This window comes from Sinocyclocheilus anshuiensis, unplaced genomic scaffold (assembly GCF_001515605.1).
Source record: "Sinocyclocheilus anshuiensis isolate Anshui unplaced genomic scaffold, SAMN03320099.WGS_v1.1 scaffold788, whole genome shotgun sequence".
Taxonomy (NCBI): domain Eukaryota; kingdom Metazoa; phylum Chordata; class Actinopteri; order Cypriniformes; family Cyprinidae; genus Sinocyclocheilus; species Sinocyclocheilus anshuiensis.
The window spans coordinates 196,093-206,052 of NW_015558586.1; positions in this window are offsets into that span (position 1 = coordinate 196,093).

Sequence of the window (9,960 nt, forward strand, 5' to 3'; positions counted from 1 at the left end):
CCCCCCCCCCCCCCCCCCCCCCCCCCCCCCCCCCCCCCCCCCCCCCCCGCGGCGGGGCGGGGGGGGGGGGGGGGGGGGGGGGAATAGAAAAACAAGAGTATCTGAATCATTCAAACTTGTACATTCAGCAATATTCATTCAGCATATTTGTTTTCTGGATCTATTAATTTATTCAAAAATGCATTGAAAATGTAGTTCATATATAATGCTAGAGTTAAATAACTATGATATCATAATAAATAATAATATAAAAAAGAAAAGAAATTATTGAAAAGAAAGCCACATTAAATTAATTTCCATAATCATTTATTATTAATTTTGTATTATCTATTATGATTGCTTATTAAGATTTGAAAAACTTTTGTCTGGCATTTAAAGTGCTATGGTGTGACCAACATACAGAAGAAAAAATAAATCATAAAACCAGACACTTTGTGTCAAGGTCAGTAATAAAGTCTCTTAAAATATCAGGTAATTTGACCTTTTTATGACAAGGCAAGATTATCTTAGGGTGTAATATGTCATGTAGTGCAGCTCCCAAAAACATAATGATATCTTATAAATAATCTTAATGTATTTATTAATAATTTATGATATTTTGTGATAAATATATTCATTTTATAGCTTGAAAACTGGAATTATATTTTACTTTTGTATCTTTCTTTCTTTATTTTTATAACAACATATTTTCACAAAATGTAGTCGCTAAATTGAATATTTTACTGAAAATGGTATGAAAGGTTTTCGAAACCATATTAAACCAGCACAAACACTACATTTCAAAGAATTTGGCACATATGTTTTGTTTTGTTTTTTAACTAGATTTTTTTTAACTCTACGGTCTGCTCATTATTCAAACGACAATAGAAAAAAGCATTTGTTGATAAGTTTTTCCTTTCACTGAGGCCATTAATTCTCATTGAGGCTCAACATTTGCTCCCAAGTAAGCTTACAATATAAACTGTGAAATAGTTCTCTGGTGTAGAACATATGCATAAACAAATTCTTTAAAGCTTAATGAAAGTGCAGCTAGTCTCAACAGAGCAAGAGAGGACAACTTCCTGAAGGCTTTCCATCAGACATGTGCTCACTTCATTACATATAATTAATAACATGCCAGCAGGATGTTTTTCAAACACTGTGACAGCATGTCCTTGAAACATGAGCAAGAGGTGAAAGACATTTGTCTAGTGTAAAGTACCACACAGCTGCCATAGTTTCACAGCCACAACCACATGGTCCCCAGCATGTGTGCTCTCTCCTGGACAGACGTTTGAATATTGGGTCATCTATTTAAGAATTATATTTTTAAAGAAGGGTTGACAAAACCATTATTCAAAAATCTGTCCAAGAGAGTGCACACATTTGCTAAATGTTCACAGTTCAAACAATGAATGCATAAAGTGCAGAGTAAGGCTATCAGCCTATCAAAATATGATACTTATAGTACTTATATCGTATAATATATAATATAATATAGTACTTTTTTTTTTAATCATACAGTGATGATTTACTAGGAGAAGTTACATGGTTAGATCTAAAAAAATTCCACTTTTTGTGGAAAAGTGCACCTGTTTACATCAAATTACCACTTAAGTGTACAATTTCATGACAACTGTAGGTTTCTTAACACACTTAAGTACACCTTTAAAAAGTGCACTTTGTAATTTTGTTAAATTAAATCTTTGCATTTAACCGCAAAATTACATTTAATATAAATTTAATTATAACATTTTAATAGAATTTTAAATAACATGCAGTTAAGTGCAAGTAAACATTTCATTCGGTTCTCACTTAAGTATATTCTTTCAAAGTATATTCTGCGATAAGTACTCTTTTTAAAAGTATGCTAAAGTGTAATTCTTTTTCACAAGGGTATTTCCAGTGCTGGAAAGTGACAAAATCGAGTTTACTGTCTGGTGGCCAGTGCTTCATTCCAGTGAATAAAACTAAATGTTAAAGGTTAATGTTGTTTAGCACATCTACCAGGAGGGTTGTTGACACAGCATAGCTAGTTATCTAAGATGAGACAATCAGTTAGAATGCACCAAAGCACATTTTGTCAACTTGTCACATTTGACTTCCTGATGAAATATTGCCTACTTTAGATGATCTGTTTGTCCTTGGTGCTGCTGTTGCAGCTAAGCAGACTCTGTAGTATCAAATGAACAGTGTGTCTGAGTCGGGCAGATAAGAAAGATATGCTAGGGGACATTGTGGAAGTTCTTAGATAGGCGGCAGTGAAGACAAATTTAATATAATTCAAAGCAGTCAGAGAGATTCCATTGACTCCCACTCTGCATATTAGAGAGCAACATTTTACAGTATCATTTCAACAAAATAGAACAGCGGTATGTTCCTAAGTGTGATCTCTGGCCCCAGCTGGCCTGTAACTGAAATACCAAGTGTAACGTGAATCAACAACCGCCAGCTTGCTTTCCTAAAGAAATCATCTGAGCCTTCTCACTCAATCAGTCTCACTCATCGGTCACACATCTATTTAAGAAATCGTATTTATAGACATTATCATCTGATGCAGGATCACTCCCAGAAGTATGTTCATATTCACACATTCAGCAGCTCTCACATAAGAACTAACAGCAAGGGAAGTAATGTAAATGTTATGATCTCTTTTTTTTTTTTTGCAGGAATGGTATGATGGCCTGAAGACACCGTGCAACATGTTGCTCAGCAGATGGTGCTAAGTTAATAAGCTAATATGATTTACAACTCCTGGACAGATATTCATCATGCTGTCTTCATTCCTGGAAGGTGGGAACACTGGAACAGTCCATGCTGGTCAGTCAAGGGCAACCCATTTCATAAAACTAAACGTAAACGTGATGATAGAACAACTTAGCGCAATATTTCTGCTCTATTACATAGGCTATGGGGTTTTAGCACATTCTGGAAAGAGACCAGAAGTATCTATGTTGTTAACTCATAGAAATGTTAATGACCCAGCACCTCGAAAAGGCCAAACATACTGAATTACACAAGCCTCACCTGAAAAATTCAGGTCTCTATTACATCTAAATATGGAGGTGGGGGGAATCCTGTCGCCCTGGTACATGACGTCCTCAAAGACATTACCCAGATCAGTATATCCTCTGTTGTCTGTGCTTGTAAATTTGAGCTATGTACTCCATGAGATTCTGGACAAGGCCAGAAAGGGGAATCTTATTTATCCCACTCCCATAAATTTCCACACATGTGTGTACATACAAAAATGAGATGTTTTAAATCTAATTTCAAATAAATAATTGACTCATGCCCAAATTATGTCCCAACATAAATCAAATTATTATTTTTTCTATCATGTTCAATTATTTCCTTAAATATCTTCACTATGTTTTGACAAATATAATATAATATAATATAATATAATATAATATAATATAATATCATATAATATAATATAATATAATACAGTGTATAAATATCATATAATATAGTGAATAAAACTTATTGGATAAAATTAGAAGTCCTTTGGAGATAAAACTGAAGACTATAAGTCTGTAGTCAGCCTCTGGGCAACAAGAGACAGAAACATGCATGTGATTTTGACTTGAGAACAAATTCAAGACCTTGACACACTTGTCTTGTTAAAGTTCACAATGGATGTTAAAAATGGAATCCAACAGGAGACAAGACTATTCCCTGGGCACCAAAACAGTTCACAGTCATAAATTTCTATGCTTGTGATTAGTGACTTTTGACTCATGTTTTTTTTTACAATGAAGGTTTTGTTTCTTCAAAACCTCTCAGGACTGATACAGAAGCATAACAGCTATTTTCAACTTAAATTAGAAAGTAATAAAGCCAAGCTCTATTATAATACCTCATATTCTGGTAAATATATCTGCCTGTCACTGTTCAAACTAGCAATAGATTTGTATCTTGAAGTACAAAATAGAAAAAAGATCAAGATATAGGTTAAAATAAGAAATAAAGTCACATTGTGAGAAATCAGAATCAGAATCAGAATGAGCTTTATTGCCAGGTATGTTTACACATATGAGGAATTTGTTTTCGTGACAGAAGCTTCCACAGTGTAACAGAATGACAGTGACAGAACAAAAAACACAGATAATAAACACAGTTAAATAGTCATAACTGTGAAATATAATATGTGTAATTATGAGAGAAAATGTCATAAGAGAAACATTCTCGGCATGAGAAAGTCACAATAACAAGAAATAAAGATGCAGTTGTGTGATAAAAGTAGTCATAATGTGAGATACAAAGTCTTATTAATGAGAAAAATGATTTCATGTATCCCATACAGAGAATGTAGTGTGGCCCTGAATAATATAATATAGCATCATAGTAGAGTGATGACACCAGCAAGCCAGCATCAGCTGTCAACAATAAAAATAAACACCTCTCCGTTAAGAAACCAGTTGAAAACCACTTTGATTGAAAGCTTTATAACAAGATAGAGATGTGAAAAAATGCAACTTAATTAGGCTGTGTTTAAATGTATAACAGTATGTAAAAAGTTAAATGTTAATAGATGTTAATTATCCATTTCAAAATAATTAGAGATTATTTATAACACGACCAACACGACCCATGCTGAAAGATTCATTCAAAGACACTTCTAACAAAATCCTTATATACTCACATGTTGACTTTAGTTGAAGTTGAGCTGGAGGTTATTTTTCTTTGGAGCGAATTCTTCATTATTTATCACTTTAGATTTCAGAAATCTTCAACTTTTCCTCCTGACTGTCATTTCAGATGAACACAAAAACTACAATTTGAACACTATTAGAAGCACACACAGATTATTTACTCCCAATGCAAAATGTCTCCCTCTGTAAATTTTATCCTACTCCTCACTCCAGTCAGACACACACTGTAATACATTCTTTCTCCTCACATGTTTTCATCCCCCAGACTCACACACTTGCTTGCCCTCCCAACACTACCCCCTATCATGTCCCTCAAGGCTTTCCTCTCTGCTTTAGCAGCACCTCTGCAGCCATACACTCTCTCTTACACACTTCACAATATTAACTAGTACACACTAAAATGACTAGGTAATGATCAGCACTGTATTTTTAGGGGTCAAGCTCAAAAAAGTGGTTAGCATGAATGACTTGATCACAGGATAGATTTGAAGGTTTCATGCATTGTTTAGCATTGGACTCTATTCTGGATTTATAGTCAAGGTCAAAATATATGTTACTGCACCATGAATTTCTATTCAAATATTGCACTATTTCATAATATAATGTTGCAAATACAGACATTCATATAAGAACACGTTAATGATTTGGGTAAAAAAGTGATGGACAATACTATGCAAACACAATATGTATGAGCACGGGTACATTACCTCATAAACAGATGAAATCAAGTCAAAGACTTTGTTGGCTTGTCGTTTTTGGGACTGTCTCCTCAATCCAGATGTGAGATTTTACAATCTAATAGTGGCAAAATAATTGCAAGATCTGATCTACGTTCTGTCCAGTTTAGAAATTATACAGTAAGTACTTCAAAAGTGCAAAACAAATTTGCTTACCTGTTTTTGAAAATCGTAAAAAAATAACAATTGACTACCTATTAATTTCTGTTTAAAACAATATAATAAGAAGTAGAATAAGACAAATAAGTAACCAATCATATGATATTAGTATTAATAAATTAATTTGTACTACAGAGGTGGCACAGAAGAACACAAAAGTGGCTTGTAGGTACATTTTCAGACATTTAATGAGGCATGAGTGCAATTAAATTCATAAATTCATGTGGAGATTAATGTTTTAAATATACAATTTTGCATACAGAAATATTAAATGATTTAAATAACTGAAATTATACACTAAAAACGAAACTAAGTCACTGATTTTATCACTGAATCATTCATTCATTTGATTCGTTCGAACGGCTGAATCATTCAGGAATGAAGCAAGTGACTGTCTTTATGAACTGACGGAAATCCGTCATAGCGACGGAAAACTTTAATCCCTGTCAATTGCTGGTCTCTCTGGGTGTTTCTCCATGGAAACATCAAACCAAACTTGGTGTTTCCACTGAACATCACTGTACTGGAGCTGTTGTATTGTTTTCTTTGCTTAATAGATTTCATAACACTTACCAACAAAGTTTCAGGGCCAAACTATTAATTGGTTTTGTTTTTCGTTGGTCTCAACTGGACAGTTAGACCTCTTCTCCAGATCTTCATGTGCATGGAACATTACCTGGCAGTGATTCATCCAGTAATATTCCTGAGATACAAGGGCATCCAGTATAGGATTGCACTGGCAACAGTAGCTTGGCTAATTGGAGTGGGCAACAGATTGAGGCTCATTTTCTTAATAACAAACTTTTTTTCCAGATCATATATTCTTTATCCTTTTTTGCATTGCGGTAATAATAATCTCATTTTGCTGTGCCTCTGTACTTCGTGCCTTGATACGTCCAAGACAATACCTCTCAAACTAGAACAAATGTGAATAATGATGATTACTAGAAAGAACACTTGCCTTTTTGGGAAAAAAAAATAATGAAAGACAATCTGTAAAAATGTCAGTGTACGATAACCATGTTTATGATAACACGCCATGATTTTCTATTCAAATATTGCACCAAGATTTGCTTGAATGATATGTTGCAGCAAATATGGACATTCATGAGCACACATTAATGACATGAAAAAAAAACAAAACAGGGACAGTCCTATGCAGACACAATATATGTGAGCACAGGGACATTTATAGTTCCCTATACAGATGAAATAAAGGCAGGCAGTTTTGGTGGCTCATCACTGGTGGGAAGAACAAATAAAACAATTCTGTAGTATATTTTGAATTATCTTTCTTCAATCCAGGTATGACATTTTTTCAATAATTCAAATACATATACTGCAGACTTAGTGAATTTAAATGGCTCATTCATTTCTGTTTTCCCCAGCTCTATACAACCATGTGTAATTCATCCTTTCAAGGCAACAATTTAACATCGACATTAGATGAGATTTTAAAGTGGTATGCCATGTGTCAGGGACATTTTGGCACTCTTGTCGTTACTACCACTACAGCATTATTTTTATTTGTGGGAACACCAATCCATTGCTGGTCTCTCTGGGTATTTCTTCATGGGAACATCAAACCCAACTTGGTGTTTCCACTGAACATCACTGTACTGGAGCTGCTTTTCAGTATTCATTGCATTGTAGACTTAATAGCTACCAAGTATCTCACAGTAGCATACTTTCAGTTCTGTATGTTTCTCCTTGGTCTCTGTTGGACAGTCAGGCCTCTTCTCCAGATGTGCATGTGCATGGAACATTACCTGGCAGTGATTCATCCAGTAATATTCCTGAGATATAAGGGCATCCAGAACAGGATTGCATCGGCAGCAGCAGCTTGGCTAATTGCAGTGGGCAACAGCGTGAGGCTCATTTTCATTAGAATAGAATATTTCCCAGATCATGTATTCTTTTTGTTTTTTTGCAGTGGGGTGATAATAATTTCATTTTGCTGTGCATCTGTCCTTTGCGCTTTGAAGCGCCCAGGACCAGGAGATCGAAATAATGTAGAAATGACAGAGAAAGACAGACACAATAAAACTGACAGAGGCAGAGCTGTTGAGAACCAGCAGAAAAGGAAGGCCTTCAGAATCATCTCTCATATTTTAGCATCCATCCTGGTTTGTTATTTGCCTCTAGTAGTAGCTTATTTTATACGCATATATAATATCAGTGAGCAAGTATTTGCATGTGATGCTTTTCCAGCCATTCTGTCCATCACCAGGATTACTGTATTAATTTCACCACTAGTCAGGCTGTATAGTGAAGGCCATCTGAAACATAAACTGTGTTTATCAATGCTTAGAGAAAAAATGAAAGGAAAATAGAAGAAACTGAGAAAAAAAATGTCTTTGAGAGTGTACAATGTGTGTACTGAATACCTGCTTGAGATTTGTTTCTTTTTCTTTTACATTATTATAAAATAAATATAGCTACGTCTTAATGAATGTGTCTGTATGTTTATGGAGAAATAGTAAATACATAACATTTGCTACATATTATAGCCTATTATTATTAAAATTGCTATTATGGGACTTATGATAATGTGGATAAAGTAGTGTTTGTTTGTCCTTATTTACATATATACATTACATATATACATTACATATATTTACATATATGTTGTATGATGAATGTTGTATCAACAACGGAAAACAGTAAATAAAAAGTTTTTTTACCGGAACATTTGTGCGATATACTGGGGGATTGAATCGGATCATTGAAAAGTGAGCAGTTGAATTCACAAATGAATCATTCAATGTTATTCGTGAACCAGATTATTGAAAAGAATCATCTCCAAAGAAAGATTCATCCGTGTATCAGACAATCGCTAATCATCTCTTGGAGCAGGTCTCGATTCTTCACTTAAAGGGGTGGTTCAGTGTTTTTTTTCTAGGCTTGATTGTGTTTATGGGGTGCAGTCTAACATGTGTTAATGCTTCGTTTTTTAAAAAACGCATTATTTTTCACACAATTTACCTTTATTCAACACAGCTCTGTCCCTTCTCTGAGAAACGCGCTGATCAATTTCCTGTTTTTATGAAGCCCCTCCCTCAGAAATAGGCAATGGGCTCTGATTGGTTAGCTAGCCCAGTGTGTTGTGATTGGCTAAACCACCTCTAGTGCGCGTCTAAATGTCCCGCCCCTCTCCTCAGCGGCATGTGCTCCGGTTGTATTGTAAACAACGGCATCGTTAATATTGCTTATCAGTTTGAGCCCGATTGAGAAGCAGAGGATATTATTGAAGAGGATCGTGCAGAACCTGTGCAAGCACGGCTTTTAATGGTAGGCCTATGTTTTTTGTTTGTTGTTGTCTCATACTTTTAGATACGCTGTTATTTGTAAATGCTACTGCTTATGTTAGCTTTTAATATACAGTTTTATCCTGATTAAAGCTTTAATACAGTACGGCAACTGCATAACTTCTCATAGCTATGTGAAAATAAGTGTATAATTGTAACGGTTCATTGCTGGAGCTGAGCTGAATGAGAGAGAGATGCAGAGCGTGTGCAGAGCAGGGGGATGCGATTCATATATGAATAGATTTTTACGTGCACCTCTAGTTTTCTCTTCCCCCTTTGCTGCCTTTTCCTGAAAAAATAAATAAAAAAATGTATAATGGTGTGTTTTTCTGAAATGTAGGCCTATATTTGACCACAACATCTATGTTACCAAAAACAGTTGACCAGTGGACCCAATTGTTCATGTCTCTAGTGTCACACCACTCTCTCATTTCAAACAAACGCACTTTGGCGATATCAATTGTAGTGAAAATAACCTCAGGGGACCTCAGTATTAAAATTAGGCTAGTATATTATTGCACTGTTCATCTTGTTGTTAGGCCAATTGATTTGGACCTGATAATGGACTTATATAGCATATTATCCCATTCAAATCAATATTTAATTTCCACGTGTTTATTTAGTTGGTGAGTAGTCGTGTGACAAGCAGACTGACTGACTGACTGTACTTTATCCCTTACATAACAAGACTTCATATACAAGTCAAGCACTACATATATGAAATGCATACATTACAATTTAGTTTATAATTTTTTATCGTAACACTCAGGAATCAAAATCAGTTCTCTCTCTCAAATAAACACACATGAGCAGACACAAAGGTTTCTTGCAATGCTTCAACAAATTTAAATTACGACAGTATTATTAGTTGTGTCAAGAACTTTTTACTATTTTCAGTTTCTATTTTCGGTCATGTTTGAAGTATTCATTATTAGTTTACTACATAGTGATTAAACATGGCAAATATTTAAATATATTAAAGAAAATTACTACAATCTGCACCAATCAGTCACATACAATTGATCAATGCATCTCTGGCAGATACTGTATATACAGATTTTACTCAAATACTATTATACGCTTAATGTCACATCATTTTGCTTCTTTGAAATCTTAAAT